This window comes from Rattus rattus, chromosome 3 (genome assembly GCF_011064425.1).
Source record: "Rattus rattus isolate New Zealand chromosome 3, Rrattus_CSIRO_v1, whole genome shotgun sequence".
Classification (NCBI taxonomy): domain Eukaryota; kingdom Metazoa; phylum Chordata; class Mammalia; order Rodentia; family Muridae; genus Rattus; species Rattus rattus.
In genome coordinates this window covers 7,935,950-7,956,012 of record NC_046156.1, presented here as the reverse complement: position 1 = coordinate 7,956,012, position 20,063 = coordinate 7,935,950, and the positions used below count along the sequence as shown (strand labels likewise).

The 20,063-nt window shown below is 47.6% G+C and overlaps 1 protein-coding gene and 1 non-coding gene across 2 annotated transcripts in view; one reads left to right on the top strand and one right to left on the bottom strand.

Annotated features, from left to right (window-relative positions):
• The window catches only part of St6galnac3 (ST6 N-acetylgalactosaminide alpha-2,6-sialyltransferase 3), a 503,028-nt gene that overhangs the window by 469,493 nt on the left and 13,472 nt on the right, over window positions 1–20,063 (bottom strand). The window lies entirely within an intron of this gene.
• Window positions 19,200–19,332, top strand: LOC116897572. Its single transcript, XR_004387582.1, has one exon. It is a non-coding gene; the product is annotated as a small nucleolar RNA SNORA17 (small nucleolar RNA).

Genomic DNA, 20,063 nt, shown 5'->3' with positions numbered 1-20,063 from the left:
GGTCTGAGAACTGGCTGGCCAGGCCTAAGTACACTGGCGTCTCTCTTCCACACCTGCCTTTGCTCCTCATGGATAAGATCATCCACCTGTTTCCGTGACTTGGGTCCACCCACACAAACTTTCAGCCTAACACTTCTCATCGTTGGTATCCCCAGACAAGGGATGTTCTCTCCAGTGGGAGAGGTCTGGCATCCACTCAAAATGTATATAGCCTTTAACTTTTAATTCTTCATATGCTAGGCTATTAAAGACATTCCTGAGACAGCCTTGGTACTCTGCCCACAGGTAGATATCTATCTGGCTTCTGTCTACACAGCCTGTTCCTATAGGGCTCAAGTTGACTCATGGCCTCTCAGTTGTACACAGCAACTAAAGACCATCTAACACGTTTTAAAAAGCCCAGTGAGCTGGCGTCCCCAAAGCCAGAGAGCATGAGTAAGTAGCAAGGTGAATCCCTTAGGACCCTATCTCTCCCAGGACAGCAGTGTTTACGATATTTCTGCATCCCCTGTTCTGTGCTCAGACGCACGGTGATGCGGAAACAAGCAGCACCTCAGGGCTGCATGCTGGAGTTCATGTAAGTTTCTGCCTCCATGCAAAGTCAGCCAGGTTTTCTCTTTCACAGACAGTGAGAAACGCCCCAGCAATCGACAGCTAAGTTTCACGGTGTCCTTCAGACTAAGGGCGTGCGAGACAGAATGAACCATCTCTTTTCTGAGAACGCCATTCCCGGGAGCAGGGGGGCACGAAGCATATGAAAGAGAGATGGAGAAAAATGAAAAGGAATTAGATTAAGCTTCTGGAAGGTGGACATAAAACAAAGAGCTGGGCGTGGTCACCCTGTGGAGGTTCCATCCAGACATCCCACAGACTGGGGAACAAATAAAACTTTCTCGAACATTCTCGGCTCACCGCCTGGACTTCCCATAGGCGGCCTCAGAATTTTCTAAATGAATGTGCGATGTGGTTAACTGCTCTGTTACTGTCCGTTCCCCGGGTGGAAATTTACCTTAATAATTTGTTAGCAGGGGAAACAGTAGAAGTGCAATCAACACGATCCCTTCCTAAACCTGTTCTGGAAAGATCAACTCCCCATCCCGCCCCTCCCTATTCCAGCCACCCAAACCAACTCACACAGTAACTGCTGCTGCTTCCCTTTCTCCAGCAGCTCCTCCGTGACTCAGGAGAGACGGCCCTCCGCTCCTAAATGACTCATGACAGCCCCTCTAGAAATATGCCTGAAAGCCCAGGCTCTGTGCACAGAGCAGGCAGAAGGTGCTGGGACAAGCAAGGTCAGGCTGGCCTCGGTCACTCCCTGAGTGGCCTGAGAACAGACCCACCAGGTCAGAGGAAGCTGACTCTCCTACAAACGTCAAGAGAAGACGGAATGGATAAGGACACACAGCCAAATGGACGGGAGACATTCGCGATTCCGGGAAGACGGAACATGGCTCTTTCTCTATATTCGGAAACGTTCTATAAGTTCTGTATGTGCTCTCTACCCGGTACATTCTAGAGTAACATGCAGCAGCTCTGGACACAGGGAGTCCCTTCAGCTGCTTCTGCCGTAGCTCTTTATAACCAGCAGTGACGTCCTAACCTTTCTCAGCTCAGTTTACTGCAGGCTTTGGTTTTCTCCTTGGAAACATGATGCCAGTCTACTTGAAGACGTCTCCAGTTACTCCTGAGCCCAGGGAGGGAGCAGGGGGCGCCTCCTTCTTGCTGTGACTGGAAGGAAAGTCAGCACACACCACAAGGACCTGCGCTTCTGCAATTGGCAACTCCTACTTACGCTGATGGAAGCCAGAGCTGTTGAGCTGCAAATGAGGCCAGGGTGCACTGTTCTCTGGGACCACAAGTTACACACCACTCCTCCCAGGAGCACGAAGGCTGTACCAGATCTGTCAGGGAAACGATAACTCATCTAATTCAATAATATGAAAGCAGAGGCCTAGCCTGGGAGTTCTCTGATTAGCTGTCATGCTGCTTCAAGCGAGGTGTTCCAGACGGAATGCTCTGGGATTTCAGATGCAAAATTTTCATTGTCTTTAGAAAATCACACATTCATGCACACACACACACACACACACACGCACCATCTGTACACACATATATGCATATATACACTCACACATACACAATACATATATACACAACACATACATATATGTACACAAATAAATACATATACATACATACTCATGAACATATATACATTCGTATAGCACGTATACGTGCATACACCATCCCCACACATATACACATATGTACAAACACTCATGCACAGATATACATACCATATATACACATATATATATGTGCACATATACACTATACATAAATACCTGTACTCACACACACATACATAGACACTCAAACATACATACTATACACATATATATTCATACACATATGAGCACACATATACACACTCATGCACATGCACAAGTCACTGTGCTTGTATTGCCATTTCCAAGATGGCAGGCACTTGTATAAGTATCTAATGGACTAAGCGTATCCATCACTGAAGGATCCCTTCTCTTCATTCTAGTTTGTTCCAATTCAGGGATTTAAATTTGTCAGAAAGCATTTTAGACACATACCCCCCTTCCCCTTCCCACCAAGTGTCAGAAAACTGTCAGCACAAAGGCAGTGCTTCTGGCACGGACATGTTTTTTATCTTGAGCAACCCCAGAGTCGCTTGCTTCTCTGTTCTCTGTCTTACAAGGAAGGCATCAGCAATCAGCAAGCCAACCTCATCTGAGCCCAGCAGTCACAGCACAAGCTCAGTTTCTACCTCCAATTATAGTGGGAAAGCCTTGACATACATCAGGATATGATTAACCCAGAAAGGGGTTACATCCCACAATGAGGATCCCCGCTGGCGGACCTCAGAGGGGCTTCGCATGGTCTGTGAACCCCCACCGACTTAACGGCACAGAGCTAGGATCCCGCCTGGCTGGCCTCAGTAAGATCCTAGCCGTCAAAGGCCTGGGAATCCTTCAAGCTCCATATAAAACGATGTCGTATAAGTTGTGCATTATGCTAGCTCCTGTATATGAACAATAACAAGAAAAGGCTAGTGAGGTGACTCAAGGAGTAGAGACACTGTCACCCGGCCTGATGACCTGAGTTTGTTCCCTGAGACTGGCACGGTGACAAGAGAGCCAACTCCTACAAGCTGCACTCTGACCCCAAGAAACGCACAACGCCCTCGCACAAAACCAATTAGATTTTTAATTAAAGAATAACGAGGATAACCAAAAGCAAGAACTTTCAAAGGAGGGGGAAAAATGCAACCATGGTGTCTAGAGAGCAGACTCCAGCCAGGGCTCTCCAGAGAACAGACAGTGGTTGGGAACACTGGACAGGGCTCTCCAGAGAACAGACAGTGGTTGGGAACACAGGACAAGGATCTCCAGAGAACAGACAGTGGTTGGGAACACTGGACAAGGATCTTCAGAGAACAGACAGTGGTTGGGAACACTGGACAGGGCTCTCCAGAGAACAGACAGTGGTTGGGAATACTGGACAGGGCTCTCTAGAGAGCAAACAGTGGTTAGCACTGGACACGGATCTCCAGAAAGCAGAGAGTGTTGGGAACAGTAGACAGGGATCTCTAAGCAGTCAAATTTGGGCATCAGTCCAGTCCACACTCAGCCTGCTAACCTTATAAATGGAGCAAGTTTCTTTGTGTGTGTGTGTGTGTGTGTGTGTGTGTGGTATTTAGTATTCTTTTTTCTTTTAAATTTTCTTTTTCTTGGATATTTTATGTATTTACATTACAAATGTTACCCCCTTTCCCTTCCCCTGCTTCTATGAGGATGCTCCCACTCCAACCCACCCACTCCCACCTCAACACCCTGGCATTTCCCTACATTGGGGAAACGAGCCTTCACAGGACCAAGGGCTTTTCCTCCTACTGATGCTAGACAATGCCATCCTCTGCTACATATGTGGCTGGAGTCATGGGTCCCTCCATGTGTACTCATTGGTTAGTGGTTTAGTCCCTGGGAGCTCCGGTGGGGTCTGGTTGGTCGATATTGTCGTTCTTCCTATGGGGTTGCAAACCCCTTCAGCTCCTCCAGTCTTTTCTCTAACTCCTCCACTGTGGAGCAAGTTTCTTAAGCTTCTTATGCCTCAGCAAGGTGAGGTAAACATGAACCTGGGGAGAGACCCAACTGGTGACTGACTCCTGTGGCAGATGCAGGCCTGGGTCTGACCAGAGTGTGTCTGCCGAGTCCCTAATCAGCAGCAGCCCCATTATTCCTGGTGGTTAAGTCAGGAAAGAAGTCAGACAAGAAACTGACTGCACTGATTCAGCCTTGACCGAAGACATGTCTGCTCCTGCCTCAGACCATCAAGAAAATTCCCTTCCTGAGCCTTGAAGCCATTCCAGTTCAGGAAGAACCTGAAGGAAGCCTGTGCATTTTGCTGCTGCTGCTGCTGCTGCTGCTGCTGCTGCTGCTGCTGCTGCTGCTGCTGCTGCTGCTGCTGCTGCTGCTGCTGCTGTTGCTGCTGCTGCTGCTGCTGTTTTCCAAAAACTAATGACTGGACAGTGTATGATAGTTTGTCGCATGAAGGAGAACAGAGGCGCTAAGTTCTTGGGAGGACAGCAGGGATGTACACGTCATGGGTAGAGGAAAGGTCACAGCCACTTGCATTTCAGAGTGAATTCTCCCACACACATTTCCCAAAAACAACAGCGGTGAGATTGGCAGCACAGACACTTAGGGAGCACCACTGCCCTCTTCAGCCCCCTCATGGACAGCACTGCCCCCGGCTTTGTGATGCAGTAAATCTACTCCTCTGTAAAACTTACCACTCCCCCCACTAGAACTAGGGGTTTCTCCACAGGCTTAACTGGAGAAGAAGATGGTGTGTTTTATGGCGGTTTCCCCACCTCACCCCACCAACTGACATGACCACATCAGCTCTTGAAGAGGTTGGCTTCACTACGCCACGGGAGTCCCCGACAGGGCTGCATGGGCTTGAGGCACGAAACTCAGAGCAAACGCCCAGGAAATACAAACTGTGAAGGGAGGCAGCAGAGATCTCCAAGATGGCGTCACAACTTCTAAGTGTGTTCCTGTCAGTCCCTCTGACACCAACCAAACTCACAAAGAATGGTTAATAACAAAGACAACAATTTGTTTTTTACCTTACAAATCAATGGACTAGTTATTCCTATTTGGTTTCATTATCAATACATATATACACACACACATACACACATGCACACACGCACACACACACACACATACATATGAACTCATTAACAGTTTGGTATGTTCAGAACCAGGTGTTTTGGGTATATTAATTCTTAAAGATATATTTTCATTTTTAATTATGGGTTTATGCATGCGGATGTATGCACAAATAAATGTGTGGGAAGAGGTGCTCAGGGAGTCTAGGAGAGGGTGCTGAGTCCCCCAGAACTGTGCTTACAGGCATTTGGACAATCCTGTGTGATGCTGGAAACCATACCCAGTTTCTCACAGGAGCGGTATGTGCCTGTAACTGCTGAAGCATCTCTCCAGTCCCCTGGACATGGGATCCATCACGGTTATATCTGACTGCAGAGAGGGCTGGACCTTAGGTTTAGAAACCTGCCTGATACCACATCCAGGACCAGCAAGCGGGGAGCAGACTTTTCACACAGAAGGACTCTGACACCAAAGCACTCTCCTTCTAAGTTCCCCAGCCTGAGGACTGAATTTTCTAAGTCATGGGAAGAACTGCCTCCCATAAGAGAGACCTAATTCTTTGAACGTAAAAAAGAACAAAAGGAAAATAATTTGAGGTGGTATTTATACAATAATTTTATGAATGCAATAGCAAACGACAATGGCTCCAGAGATCCAACACGTCCTTTATTGCCCTTTAATACACGCCTGGAGTGGTCAAAGGCTGGGCCTCTCACTCTGGGCAAGTACTAATGGCCAATAAAGCTTGCCTCGGCATGTCTTAATGCCATATTATATCAGAGCTCTGGTAATGGAATGAGTATTATCAGAATGGAAGGGCAAACAGTGGGTAAGCAGACCAGCTAAGAAGGAGGAAGGATGAAGGGTGTCGACGGCCATGAGCTGGGACTCTGGCCTGCTAGACAGCAGTGCAATCCACTTGGGGTCACACTCCCCACCTGCACTGGGATACATTATGAGGAGACTTTTTCCAAGCTCTGAGAGGCTGAACTGTGTCTGAAAATTCACATGCTCTCAATAGCAGCTCAAGGAACACGAGCCCAGTAGCAAGGGTACCTTGATACAGAAGCAGCAGCCGTATGTGACTCTGGGCTCCAGAAGGAAGAGAGGCTGGGAGCTGAGACACAGTCCTGCTCTGTAAGGAATGAAGTTGCTCTTGAAGATATGCAGAGCTTTGCACCGAAGAACTTCAACTCTACCTCAGATTATATTTGGACAACAGTGTGTAGATATGTGGTGGCTCCCCACCTGGGGGTCACGGCCCCTTAGAATGTTGAATGACTCCTTCACAGGGGTCACCTAGGACCATCAAAAAACACAGATATGTACACTGTGACTCATGATAGTATGAAGTAGCAATGAGAATAATTTTATGGTTGGGGGGTCGTCACAACATGAGGAATTGCAGTAAAGGGTTACAATGTATCCAAGGGGAGGCTGAGGAACTACTGGGCTAGAGCACCAGCAAGCGCACGAAGAGAACATGTAAGTAAATGCCAATGAGAAAAGGTGAGAACAAGCGGACAGACCTCAGACGCAGAAGACGTCAGAACACGGCGTTCTGTTCACAGTCTTCCTATCTATAGGAAGATAAAAATGATAGAGTGAGAATTCCAACACGGGGTACTTTAGCAGGAGGAATCATGATAAAAAAAAATGTCTGCTCGTATTCTTGTGTTTGATGTCATAGATTCATGATCTACATGGCAAAAGAGCACAATTATCAAGGCAACCCTGATTATAGTCACACGTATCCTTGTAAGGGATGGGTGTGAGAGATATGGCTCAGTGGTAAAGAATGCTTCCTAATCTTACAGAGAACCCGAGCTTGGCTCCCAGTATCCACACTGGGTGGCTCACAATCATCTGTAACTCCAGCTCCAGGGGATATAGTGCCGGAGACCCCTGTGAACACAAGCACATAGGCACACAGGCACACATAAATCAAAGTAAATAAGTCTATAGTAAATAATAAGAGAGAGATGCCTTGAGGCAGATGTACGGAAGGAAAGGCAGTGAGGAGACAGGATGCCTTGCCTTGCTGGGCCTTAATCCATATTATGCTATCATTTCGGTGCCGTGCAACCACCAGAAGCTGGACAAGATAGAGTCCTCCAGAAGGAGCATGGCAGCTAACACTATACCACACACCCTCCACAATCACAAGAAGACAGTTTCTGCGGTTGAAGTCACCCAGACTTTGTCATTTGGCGATGTTGTTCCTATGAAACACAAATGAGGAACTCAAACACAGCGAAATGCCAGCTTTAGACCTAAACCCTGCTAATTAAAACAAGCAACTTAATAAAAGGTTTTAACCATCACAGAACACACATAGTAGAGCTAGGAATGGGAAACCAGAAGGAAATAAAGAAATACAGGAAGATAAAAGAATGGGAGACTACACTAGGTAAGACACGGTGAGAAGGCTTGACACACATGTAATTACAGCCCAAGGGGAGCAGGAGCAAAGCAGCATTTGACAAGATAATATCTCAGGACTTTCCAAAGTCAAAGAAAAACCATCGAGCCTCAGACAGAGGCATTGAGACACAGAGCCTGGATCCCCAAGCAGGAGCTATAAAAAAAAAAAAAAAAAAAAAAGACAACTTCATATAGCACATTATAATAAAACTGCTAAAACGATGAAGAGAAACGCCAGAAAGCAGCCCAAGGGAACAAAAACTGTATTTTAGCTGACTTACCAACTGAAATGAGAAAAGCCAGAAGAAAGCACAGAACCCTGAAAGTGTTGAGAGAACTTAATAATAATCTTGAATTCCACATCCAGGGACGACGGCGTCAAAAAGCATTTCAGACAAACAAGAAGCAAAAGGGCACGTGGCCAGCAGACCCCCCAACAAGAGTAATGCCAAGGACTGCTCTATAGGCAGAAAACAAAGTCCTCTCAGATTGATCAACTGCAGAAGAAATGAAGAACAAAGGAAAGGCTGCAAGTAACAATAAGTTACAATGTATCGCAGAGGAAAGGCCGCACAGAAGAATAAGTTACAATGTATCGCAAAGGAAAGGCCGCACAGAAGGATTGAGCAGAAGGCAACTGACTGCAGAGTCAAGAAAGCACTGGAAGTCAAGCAGATAACGACCTGACCCATATAATGACCTGACCCGTGAACTAAGGTGGAAAATGCTATCTTGTTCCAAAACCTAAGTCAAAATGCACACCACCACCTCCTTGTTCTATAAGCACCAAAATGATAACAAAGAAAGCAAAACTGAGCTAACGGAGAGGAAAGGACTAAAGCGGTACCTCTCACAACAACAGAGTCTCAACCCAAAAGAAGGGACGGAGAAAGGGGACGTTGGAGTGTGGATTGTCGAGGGACACTGTACAGACAGGTTGAGGCTGGGAGACTACTCTCTGGGAAGCTACCACTGGATTCTAAGGAATGTACAGCAACAGGATGCAAAGGTGGATCTGGGGTTGTGACAGGTTAATTTGGTGCCATCAAATGTCACAGAGCCACCATTCTGGTAGGAACTGTTGGAAACCAGAGGTCCTGCTTATCTCGAGTTAGGGTGTATATGGCACTGGTTTCTTCAGGTGTAAGAAAGGTGGAGACTTGGATAAGAACAGGTGCTCTTCCAGGCCATCAGTAATGTCTCACCCCCACCTGGAAAGATGGCAGCTGGTCACAAACAGTCACTTGTGGTAGGTCACTGGGTATTTCAATGTTCATGCCCTTCTCTTTACAATACATATAAAGGAAAAGGCTTCAGGGAGTAAAAGGCCTGGTGGCCAATTAGAGACTGAAGCTCAGTGTGCACTGTTTCCACATCGATATGCCAAGTCATCAGGACAGCCTTCAGGAACTAATTGCTAAGGCCCTAGAGCAGGAAGACAAACACAAGCCTGGAAAGACGGGAAGCCTAACAACTGAAGCCAAGGTGTTTTCTTTTCCCTATGAGTTTTGCCAGATTCACAAAAGTTGTTTTTAGCCAGAAGAAGGTGGTTCTGCTCTACCCCCCTCCCAGAAAACAGGAAATGAGTTGTCCTCAACAAGCATTAATACTCCATCTGCTTCCCTCCAGAGAAGACTGCTGCCTTCCATTATCCCTGCAAGTTGGTAACCTCACAGAGGGGACACCCTATTGAAACCAGCCTAGGTGATGGTTACCTAGAGAAACAAGCCCTCCGTCAGCAGCACCAGCATATCCCATCAGGCCCTCTGAGCCTGGGCATCAGTACTGGAAGAAAGCAGGTAAAAATTTAGACAACTCACCCAAGGCCATTACGTCAGCGTGTCACCAGGGCACTGTGGCAAAGGCATTTACAATACGTTCAATTTCATTCAGCCTGAAGGTGAATCAGAAGTGGGGTGGGGTGCAGAGGAGAAACTGAGAGGGAAGACCAAATGTGTTCATGCCTGTTCCTCTGCCACTCAACCCTGGAAGATCAACTCCTTCCTGTCTGGAACACAGGACAGATGCTTTAGAGCAAGTCTGTCAGTCTTCATCACAATAGTCCTTGCAAGGAGACAGATTTGTCTCCTCTTCATTTCCCAAGAGGAAACTGAGGCTTAGGAATGTTAAGTGAGTCAGGAGTGAATCTCAAGTGTCTCTGAGGCCAACACTTGAGAAGCCAAGGAAGGAGGACTGCAGAGTCTGAAGCCAGCTGGGGCTACCTAGTGAGTGCCAGGGCTACTTGTTGCTGCTATGGAATAGAACAGTCTTAAAAAGTCAAAAGCAAAAACAGGAAGGGAGAGTGAGATTCGGGGAGGGAGGGAGAGAGGGAGGAAAGGAGGGAGGGAGAGAGGTTGGGAAGGATAGAGAGAAGGAGGGAAGGAGAGATGTTGGGAAGGAGGGGTAGAAGGAGAGAGGGAGAGAGGTTGGGAAGGAGGGAAAGAAGGAGGGAGGGAGAGGTTGGGAAGGAGGGAGGGCGAAAAGAAGAAAGATAGAGGAGGTAGATGGTTGGAATGTGTGGGAGCTCTGAACTCAGCAATCTCAGGAGGGCTGTCATAAACAAACCCATCCCCCCCCACATTGACCTTTGCAACAAGTTGGCAATTTCCCTAAAATATCTAAATAGCCACTGGCTTCCTAGACCACCTCAGCCACGAAATGATACACATGGTAAGCTGCAGAAGCCAGAGAAGAAACAAAGTAAGTGCTTGTAGGAAATCAGGTTCTTTTCACTGAGGACTGTTTAACCAAGGTGCACAACCACACAAACTACTACCATCTTGCTGCATCCTGGGTCTGCCAGTGGGGCAAGTGGGCGTGTCCACTCTGAGTCTAGGACTCCACATCCCAAGCTGACTGCAGTCCCTCCCTGTCCCATCTACTCACAAAGACACTTATAGGTGGATAACTGGGTAACCAGGGTCCACATAGGCATTTATTATGCAGGGGCTGGGATCAAAGGAGGCTGGTTTGGGAGTGACAGTCATGATAGGTGGGTAGTGGGTTCAGGTGGATAAGGAAAGGGAAGACTGAGAGTCTGTTCAGAACAAAAGAGACAGCTAGCTGCCTCATCTGTCCAGAGGACAGTAATTAAGGGAGGTGGAGGAGCGATGCCCCTGTGGAAACCTTGGGAGGTTGCAAATCCAACTGGGTCCCCTGAGCAATCTTTACAAATGTGAAATATGGCACTAGAGGCACAGCTCAGTTGGCGGAATGCTTACTTAGCATCTATGAGGCGCAATCAATCAATCCACAGCGATTCATAAGTCATGTGGTACTTCATTCTGGTAATCCTAGCTCTTGGAAGGTGGAAGCATGAGATAAAAGTTCAAGGTCATCTTTGGCTACATCAAGAGTTGGATAGCCTTATGGGCCTCACAAGATTATAGAAGGAAGCTAGTATGGAAAGACATTGTTTCCTCATTCAAAACACTCTGGTCCAAGGAACAACTATAACACAGCCAAATGAAATAGATCCAGACTTCCAAGTTTCCCAGCCCTGGCTCTGAAACATACTAATCATTTGACCTTGGGCAACTAAGTAATGTCTCTATCTTAATTACACTCTTTGCTAATGAATATAGTAATGAAAATAAAGGTGCTTCAAGGCTCTACAGAGCCTGGAAACCGGGAAGACTTTACTACAGTGAGCTTCCAAGGTTGCACAGCGTCTGATACCTTGAGACTTAACTCAGAGTCTGTAACTTAGCACACAGTATTTGGTTTCCATTTACTATAGACCATCCCTAACACCTGACCCAGGTCACTCACCCTGGCCATGACCTCTCACCTCCAGAGGTGCTCTTACTGTGGGCCCCTCCTTCTAGAACATGCTTCTCCATCTCCGCTTTGGAATTCCATGGCACTCCCTACATCCCTTTTACGAGCTGTTTTCCTGATGTCCAACCACCAGGCCTGCTTTCATCAGGATTCCTGCGGCCCTAGGAAGATAGGCCACAAAGAAAAATAATTCTGTCCCTCAACTCCTGTGAATTCTTTGTAGTGGTGGATCTCAGAAAGACACATGTATAATGTGCAAAAAGTCCATCCCAAAGAGGATCCACAAAGGGACACAACTCGAAGCAACAGCTTTCATGGCTTCACCAACAAAGAGCAATCAGCCCACCAGGGATCGTCACAACAGCGGACTCCAGCTTTGGGCTCCAAAAGGCACAACATGGAAGATAGATCTGTGGAGGAAGCCAACAGACTGTGATGTTTGCAGGTTCCTCCCTCTGGCTGTCGCTAGGATCACTGGACCAAGAAAAGTTTATAGAACTGTCCTGTGGGTGAGGAGTTAGATGCTGACTTTAGGCAGAACGCAGTGGGACACCGACAACTTCTGCATCTGCTGCTTCCTACCTTTCTCCAGCGCAAAGACAAATGTCTATGGCAAACAGGAGTGTCTTGGGGCGATGGATAGGGTTTCCTTCACAGTCATGCAGGTTTTCTTGCTCTGTCTTACACCTTGGGGGTTCTCCGGTTGCTGGCCTCTGCCTCTTCACAGAGGAGTCTCAGGAATCTGGGTTGTGGCTGTACCTCTGTTTGGCAGGTGCTTTCCTAACACCCACAAAGCCTTGGGTTCAGGCCACAGCACCACACTCACCAAATGCAGCGGCTCACGCTTGTAACTCTAGCTCTCTGGAGGAGAAGGCAGAATAATCAGGAGTTCAAGGTCATCCTCGGCTATAGGAAAATTAAGGCCCATTTGGGATGCAGATAAATAAGACTTTGCCAAAAGGAAAAAAAAAAAAAGAATAAAAGGGGAGAAGAGAGGGAAGGATGGAGGGAGGGAGGGAGAAGGGGGAGAGAGGGAAAGAGAAAGAAAGGGAGGGAGGGGGAAGGAGGGGAAAGGAGGGAGGGATGGGGAAAGAGAGAGGGAGGGAGGGAAGGAAGGAAGTTAGTTTCCTGGTTTTAGTCAATGCTAAGCACTGCACAGCACAGGCGCTCACCACAGGCCATTCAAGAACACTGAAACCCTCCTCCCTCTCTCTGCACCCCACTTTACTACAGACCATGAAAAGCCGAAAAGCAGCTCCTCATAAAGCTGTCCGTAAAGCTGTGTGTGGTAATTACGCACCACAGACCTCAGCACGCACACAGCTCTGTGGCAGTGGCTTGGAAACTCACTTTTCTTTACAGCTTTTGGGGCTCACTTCCTCCCCACCCCCACCCCGTCTTACCACCACTGAAGTACAAAACAAATCCTGATTTCCACCTATTGCCAAGCTGCTGTCACTCACCGCTGCCACTGTCTCCACTCCTCGGATCTTTACTTTTGCAACCTTACAGAGGTGACCAAGAATCCTGTGCGTTGGCTCAAGGAAGTTCACATTCTAAGTGCTGTCAGTACAGTATAAAGGCATTACTCTCTCCTCCGAGGGGACAGAACAGTGTTTATTCTAGACTCAAATAAGAGTGACTATGGCCTGGGAACACAGACTTATCCCAAATTTTGTTTTCCAACGTGGTCACAGTTTAATGAAGTTTTAGAGTAGCTGAACAAAGACAGCCACAAATCAAAGCCTTTGGGTTCACTGGACAGGCCCTTAAAGGAAAGCCAGTAATCAGCAATCAGCTGATGGATGACAGGCTTTGGGTTAATGGGAACTAGGTGTCTGTATGTTCCAGGAGACTGACCTAATGAACGCAGGCTGTGAGCTCTTATCCTCCTCCTCACACCCCACGGCAACAAATGGCTATGAAGAGGGCTCATGGCAGCCCCAGGTAAATAACTTCACCACAGTGACGAACGTTCTAAGTCAATCTGCCTTCCAGACAGCCAGTGGAAGGCTCTGTCTTTTTTTCCAGAAACTTTCATTCTAAGAACTTAAAAGTTCAAACCACCCAGGTCTGAAGGAAGACCCCCCCAAAGAAAAGACACTAGGAACAGATGAAAGGGAAGTGGAACCCTCCAGATTAGGCATCCAGGTTGGGTGACCTGGGGATGCTCACAGAGGCAAGACCAACAACATAATTCATGCCATGTGGAGAGAAGTTAAAATTCAAGCCGCCCTATTCAAAATTATGAAGAAAATACAGGCAGGGTTTTCTGTGAGGATAAGAAATTGGCTTGGGGACAAGCAAGCTGCTTATCAGAGCACCTGAAGACTGGGGCTAGAGTCCTTGCCTAGAATGCACAATGCCCCAGCATGCATGACACCCAGCATTCAGGATGTCCTAGCATGCACCATGCTCCAGCATGTACAACACTCCAGCGCGCGCACTGGCCTAGGCTGAAACCCTACACCAGGATGGAAACACTATCAAGCATCCAGTGCAGCAAAAATATGCGAGCTTTGGCCATTTTTTTAAAGTCAAGCCATGAAACTGAAACTGAAGAACTAAACATTAATACACAATTAGAAAACCATTCTTCACTTTGCCAAGGGCTCAACTACACGATCTTCTAGGTAATTCTCTTTATTCTGAGTGAGTTTATAAAAGACCAATGCTTGCTTCTCACTAAAATGAATATACTGGGTAAAACAGATTGTATCTTAGAGAGAGAGAGAGAGAGAGAGAGAGAGAGAGAGAGAGAGAGAAGAGAGAGAGAGAGAAAGAGAGAGAGAATAGATAGAAGATGAATGATAGATAAGATAGGTAGATAGATCAATAGAGATAGATAGATAGATAGATAGATAGATAGATAGATAGATAGATAGATGATAGATAGATGGATAATAGAAGATGAATGACAGATAAAATAGATAGATAGATAGATAGATAGATAGATAGATAGATAGATAGATAGATAGATAGGTCAATCGATAGAGATTGACTTCAAACAAATGGTCTGAAACAGTTTTAATTAAGGTCTATAAGGAAAGGCTCTCTTTCTTTCTGTCACTCTCTCTCTCTCTCTCTCTCTCTCTCTCTGTCTGACACACACACACACACACATACACACCCACCCCCCCCACACACACACACACACACCTGCCACTCTAGCTGGCTGTGGAAGAGTGCTCAGCCTTAGGTCAGGAGAGTGGGGAATGGATGGTTACTGAACCTGGGCTTTGTGATCAGAATTAAGTGGCTCTATGGCTCTAAATGCCTCAAACCTTTGACTTCCAAACTTTACCCTCTCTAAGCTGCTATTTTCCTCATTATAAATCCAAACTCATGGGGATAGAGTGTTAGAATCAGATCCACAGAGTTCTTCTCATAACTTTTACTGAAGGGTGTATATGTGTTTCTGAGTGTTTGTGTTTAATGAGTGTGTGTGTGTGTGTGTGCATGCATGTGTATGTGCATGCATGTGTGTGTGTTTATATTTGTGTATGTATGTGTATATATGTATGTGTGTGTGTGTACACGTGTGCATGTGTTAGTCAGTGTGCACCACACTGGTAAGGGGTGCCAGGACTATGCTTTCATTGACACCTTTCTGGTGGAAATCTGCCTGGAAATCACTATTACTGTCACAGTTGACTCCTGAGAACAAATGTTTATCACAAATGGCCCAGAGTTGTAAACAACAGTAAGATGCGGATCATCTGTCCCCGAGCAGAACTGCTCACATATATCCTGTCTCTGTTTAAGGTGGCTCAGAGGTGTTCTATTACCCATGAGGTTAAACTCTTTAAACCACCCACCAGTGCACCAACGCACTAGCCCACCAGTCCACCAGACCACCAGACCACCAACCCACCAACCCACCAGACCACCAGACCACCAGACCACCAGACCACCAGACAGACCACCAGACCACTAGACCACCAGATCACCAACCCACCAGACCACCAGACCACTAGACCACCAGACCACCAGACCACCAGACAGACCACTAGACCACCAGACCACCAACCCACCAGACCACCAGACCACCAGACCACCAGCTCTGGAGTGTAGACTAAACAGTCATTGGGGCTTCCTGTTATTTTATACAAACGACATGTTCTAAGTCTGTAACTTGAAAGGACCCAGAGTAGCTGGCTCAGAGGGAGTGTGAGACTGGCTGCCTTTTAGAGCATGGAGAGAAAGACAGGGGTCTGCAGCAGTAGAGTTATGATAAGAAGACTGTAGTTCACCCCAAGGCAGAGAGCCACTGACCAGTGAGGAGTGGGAATTAGAAACTTTTATCTATATCTTTTACAGTTCCCTCTGGCCTGTGCTGAGTAGTGACGCAGAGGGGTGGAGAGAATGGTTTGCAAACCCAGCACAGCCGTCCAGACAACTCCACCTGAGAATGCTCATGCCTGTCCTCCAGATCCTGTTCAAGTCCTCAGTGCTGAGCCATCCCGTAGGCCAAGCTCAGCCAAGCACAATAAACTAAACAAACTCCCTTTCTAAGGAGCATGCACTGGAAGTCTTCACATCACATCAGAGCTCAAACCACCCCTCCATCTCTTTAACACTCAGCTTACTCCGACCCAAACTATCTCCGGTTTCTTCGGTGTTGACCAACATTTAGTTCATCTCAATTATCCCATGCCATTCTCTGCCCTACAGATGCTGTAACAGGCCCCAGACTTCAGCACCACTTAGGTCCCGACAGGACCATTCCGGCCTTGGAACCCAGCATGTGGGCAGTAACACCTGCCAAGCGATACAATCTATCTGTTTTAATCTTGCTATTTTGTTTCAGTGATCCCAATTCTGGCTAACTGTTCTTGCTGACTGGAGTGTGTCAACCCAAGATTCCTCCTTTGTGCTTAAAAGCTCACCCAGAGAAAGGCTGCAATCACACTCCAGCACTGAACACCCAGCGTAGCTACCAACCGGCTAATAAAGACATTGTACTGACTTGAATCTGTGTCCAAGTCATCCTCCCTGGTGGATACCTCACAGCATCATGAAGAGCAAATGGTTAAAGCAGGTCCTTTGAAGTCAGAGAGACCTGAGGCTGCTGATTCTCTGTCACTCCACTTACTGAAGAGAGTGACTGAATTTCCTGGGCACTGGCTGCTGACTGTAGAGTGGGGATGTGTTTTCCTCATAGAGAGGCTGTGATATCTCACCTCCATTTTAGCTCGCCTCCTGTGATGGTGGACTGGGATGTGAACTTAATTGGGTCAAGAATCAAATAAGAGGAACACCTCTGGGCAGTTTGTGAGGTTATTTCCCAGAAGGAATAAAGGAGGTAGACCCTCTCCAGAGTGCTCAGTACCTTCCTGAACCAGCCCTGATGTTAGTAGGTCTCAGTGAAAAGCAGAGCCATGCTGCCTGCCCACCTGTCTGCCTTCTTGCTGGTGTTTCTGTCTTGTTGCTACCATCTTTCCCTTCCATCAGAATCCCTGTGTCTTCTGCTGTGCAATGCTGACAGAAGAGCAGAGGCTCTCCAGGAGTCCTCCTGGGCTTCAGCACAGCAGAGGCTCTCCAGGAGTCCTCCTGGGCTTCAGCACCACAGAGGCTCTCCAGGAGTCCTCCTGGGCTTCAGCACGGCAGAGGCACTGGTCTGGTGGGCTGAGCTTCTACTACATCCTCCGCCTCCCCGGTCAATGTCATGTAAGTCAACCTAAAAACAACCCCCTTTGTGATATATATTCAGTCTACATCTATTGGTTTTGCTTCTCTGGAGAACCCTAATACACCTGCCACATAGTAGTTGGTTGGTAAATACCAGCTACTTCAATGGCGATAGTGTTGTCCTTCCAGGAAGGGTTCAAAGATGGTTGCCCGGTAACCTTAAAAGAGCTACCAAACAGCTGAGTCTCAAGTCCCCAGAGGCTGATCCAACTGACTTGGGATCAGGTGAATGTTAAGATTGCCTGCAGTGAGTGGGGACTCCTCAACTGAAGCAGAACTGGGACCATGCTTGTGCATGCCCTCAGGCTCGGCTCATTGGCTGTAACACACGATTCCATGCTCTACACACACAAGCACACTTCTGTGTCTGACATACGTTAGTTTTGTTGTTGAGAAATTGAATGTAAACGATGCTCTCTGAGACCTGCTTGTGCCTCTGCTGTGCTGAACTCATAGTTGGGATAAGTCACTCCCAAATGTGAAGACCCCAGCTCGCCCCACAGACGGAGTGCTAGAGGAGACAGTGAGCTAACAGAGACGTCTCTCTGGTTCAACACTGCCTTGATTTAATAATCTATTTCCATATTAGGGGCGAGAAGGAAAGTCTACAGACCCTGGAGCATGAGAACGGGACTAGGCACCAAGTATTTATCTCTTCCAGCTCTCCAAACCCGCTCAGGCCAGACAAACACATGCCATGTCTCCCAAAACGCCCTGTTCCTTCAACCCGCCGTATCTTCACACACTCTATTCTTCCTGCCTGAGATTCCTTCTTTCCACCATTCCCGTATCTGCAGGATCATTCCTCCAGGTGCCAGATACAATGGCTGTAGGTTGATGTCATTATGCAGGTGAAGGCAGACAAGATAAAATGAGGCCTGTCATTGGATGAGAAGGAAGGGAGGCGGGAACAGAGGCTTTAGACGGAGAGAGAGGATTGAGGAGGAGGAGCTGGGAGAACATAGCGGCAAATGTTAAGATTCTTCTCTGCGCATAGATACAGGCTGTTTTGACTATTTTTAAGGGATGGGTGTGTACAGGATTTTGTGCTGTCTAGAAGGGCAAATTATGTCTTATCAATTGGATCAGAGGTTATCGTCTGGTGTGTTCTTTCATTTGGTGACTTGAGTCCATAGTAAGAGAGCCACGAGATAGGCGGTCTCTGTATGAAACTGGCATGGCAGCAACCCGCCTTGGGAACTAGATGGGTAGAGAGATTTCTGTCGGGGCTCAGCGAGCAGCCGTCGGCAGTGTGAGATGGTATGGAGCTTAGCGGGTGAGACGCTTTGCTGACTGAGATGAAAATATCCTGCAGATGCCGCGTGGCCCTATGATGCCAGCACTAGCGTGGGATAAAAGAAGCCATTTTTTATTTTTTACCACAGCAAATGGTGAAGTAAACCACTATGAATTCTGGCCTTTCAACCTGAGGCTAAGAAGTATAGAAATAAATATGCATGTGTCCGTAAGTTATGAAAACGCTGAGGGCATTCCTAGACGGGCAGGCATAAATAGGTAGTATCTGGAAGACGTGCATTTCATCAGCCTGATCAGAAGATGGAAGTCTCCATGCTGGTCTTAAAAGTCGGGGAGAAAGGGCTTCCGAAGGAACCTGGAGCAGGATAGGGCAGACAGGGAAGAGCATCTGAGACAGACTTTACACAGCAAGGAACTGACAAGCAAAGGAGCCAGGCAGGGGCAGAAGTCTGCAGAGTAAGGAAGGAGTCATGAACCTGTGTGATCCGTGAGGAAAGAACGAGCTCACAAACCCTACGCTACGCGGGGGAGGAATTCTGATGATTTACAGAGTGGAATGGAAAGCCACTAAAGGGTTTTAATGGAGACGGCATGACCCGATTTTGAAATGTCTCTCTAGCTGTTCTGTAGCACTCACAGGAGATAACAGGGAAACCCTACCTGGACACCTCACCCAGTCAGAATGACCAGACTCAAGCTCAAATACCATCTTCTCGAGAAAATTAAGTACATCGGGTGCAGCGTGACCTGAGCCTTCACACGTGTGATCTGACTGAGAGCATCTGTTTAAATCTTTGGAGGATGTAAAATCAGCTTGTCTGGTTAAAAAATACAGCTATGCCTATCTCTAGAAGCACTGCAGGCTCGGCTGCTGTGTCACAGGGACGTCAGTAGGTGGCAGAGAGGAGAGAAGCTATATCCATGCTCAGTGTTCGGACCCGTGAACATCTGAATGATTAGAAGCCTACACACCCTGAAAACACTGAGCTTGAGACAACCACCAGCCTGGCACCAGAGGGCTGGGGAGCTGGGGGTGGAGGGAGGGTGGAGGGAGACCATGCCTGAGATGATCCCTGCCCTGAGCCATATTGTACAACCAGGGTGTTAGCACTCCTGAGATGGCCCAAGACACTGATGACACCGGGCACCACAAAGAGGACAAGTGAGTGATGGAGAAATGGAAGAGAAAGAGAAGCAGAAGGATGCAGGCACAGTGAAGAGAGGCAAAACTGGAGACTCGAGGGTAGTGAGGAGCAGCCTGATGTGAGTAGCCAGTGATGCCTCCTGGGACCATGGTGGGGTCCTGACCTGGGCTCTCACCAGGGTACACAATTGTGTCCAGCAGTGTGGGAGAGTGGGTTCTCCCACTCACCCCTTCTGCCGTGCTATGGAACAGGGAAAGATACTCTCTCCTTCCCCCTTGTCTCTCACCACCTGTGGCAGGAAGGAAACCTGGTTCTGGAGTCATGATAGCAGGAGAGCTGGCCCTGCCCCTCATCTACTATAACACTTAAGAGATTGGGCCCTGCATCTCACCTGAGCAGCACGGTAGAGCCGACCCTGATCCCAGGGGTGGATGAGCAAGCCCAGAGGGCGTGCGCATGGGAGAGCTGGTCCACTTGTCTGCTGTGTGGCGAGGGAGAGATGTGCCCAACTCAGGATGTGAATGTGGGAGAGCTGGCCCTGCCTCCTGTCTTCTGTGCA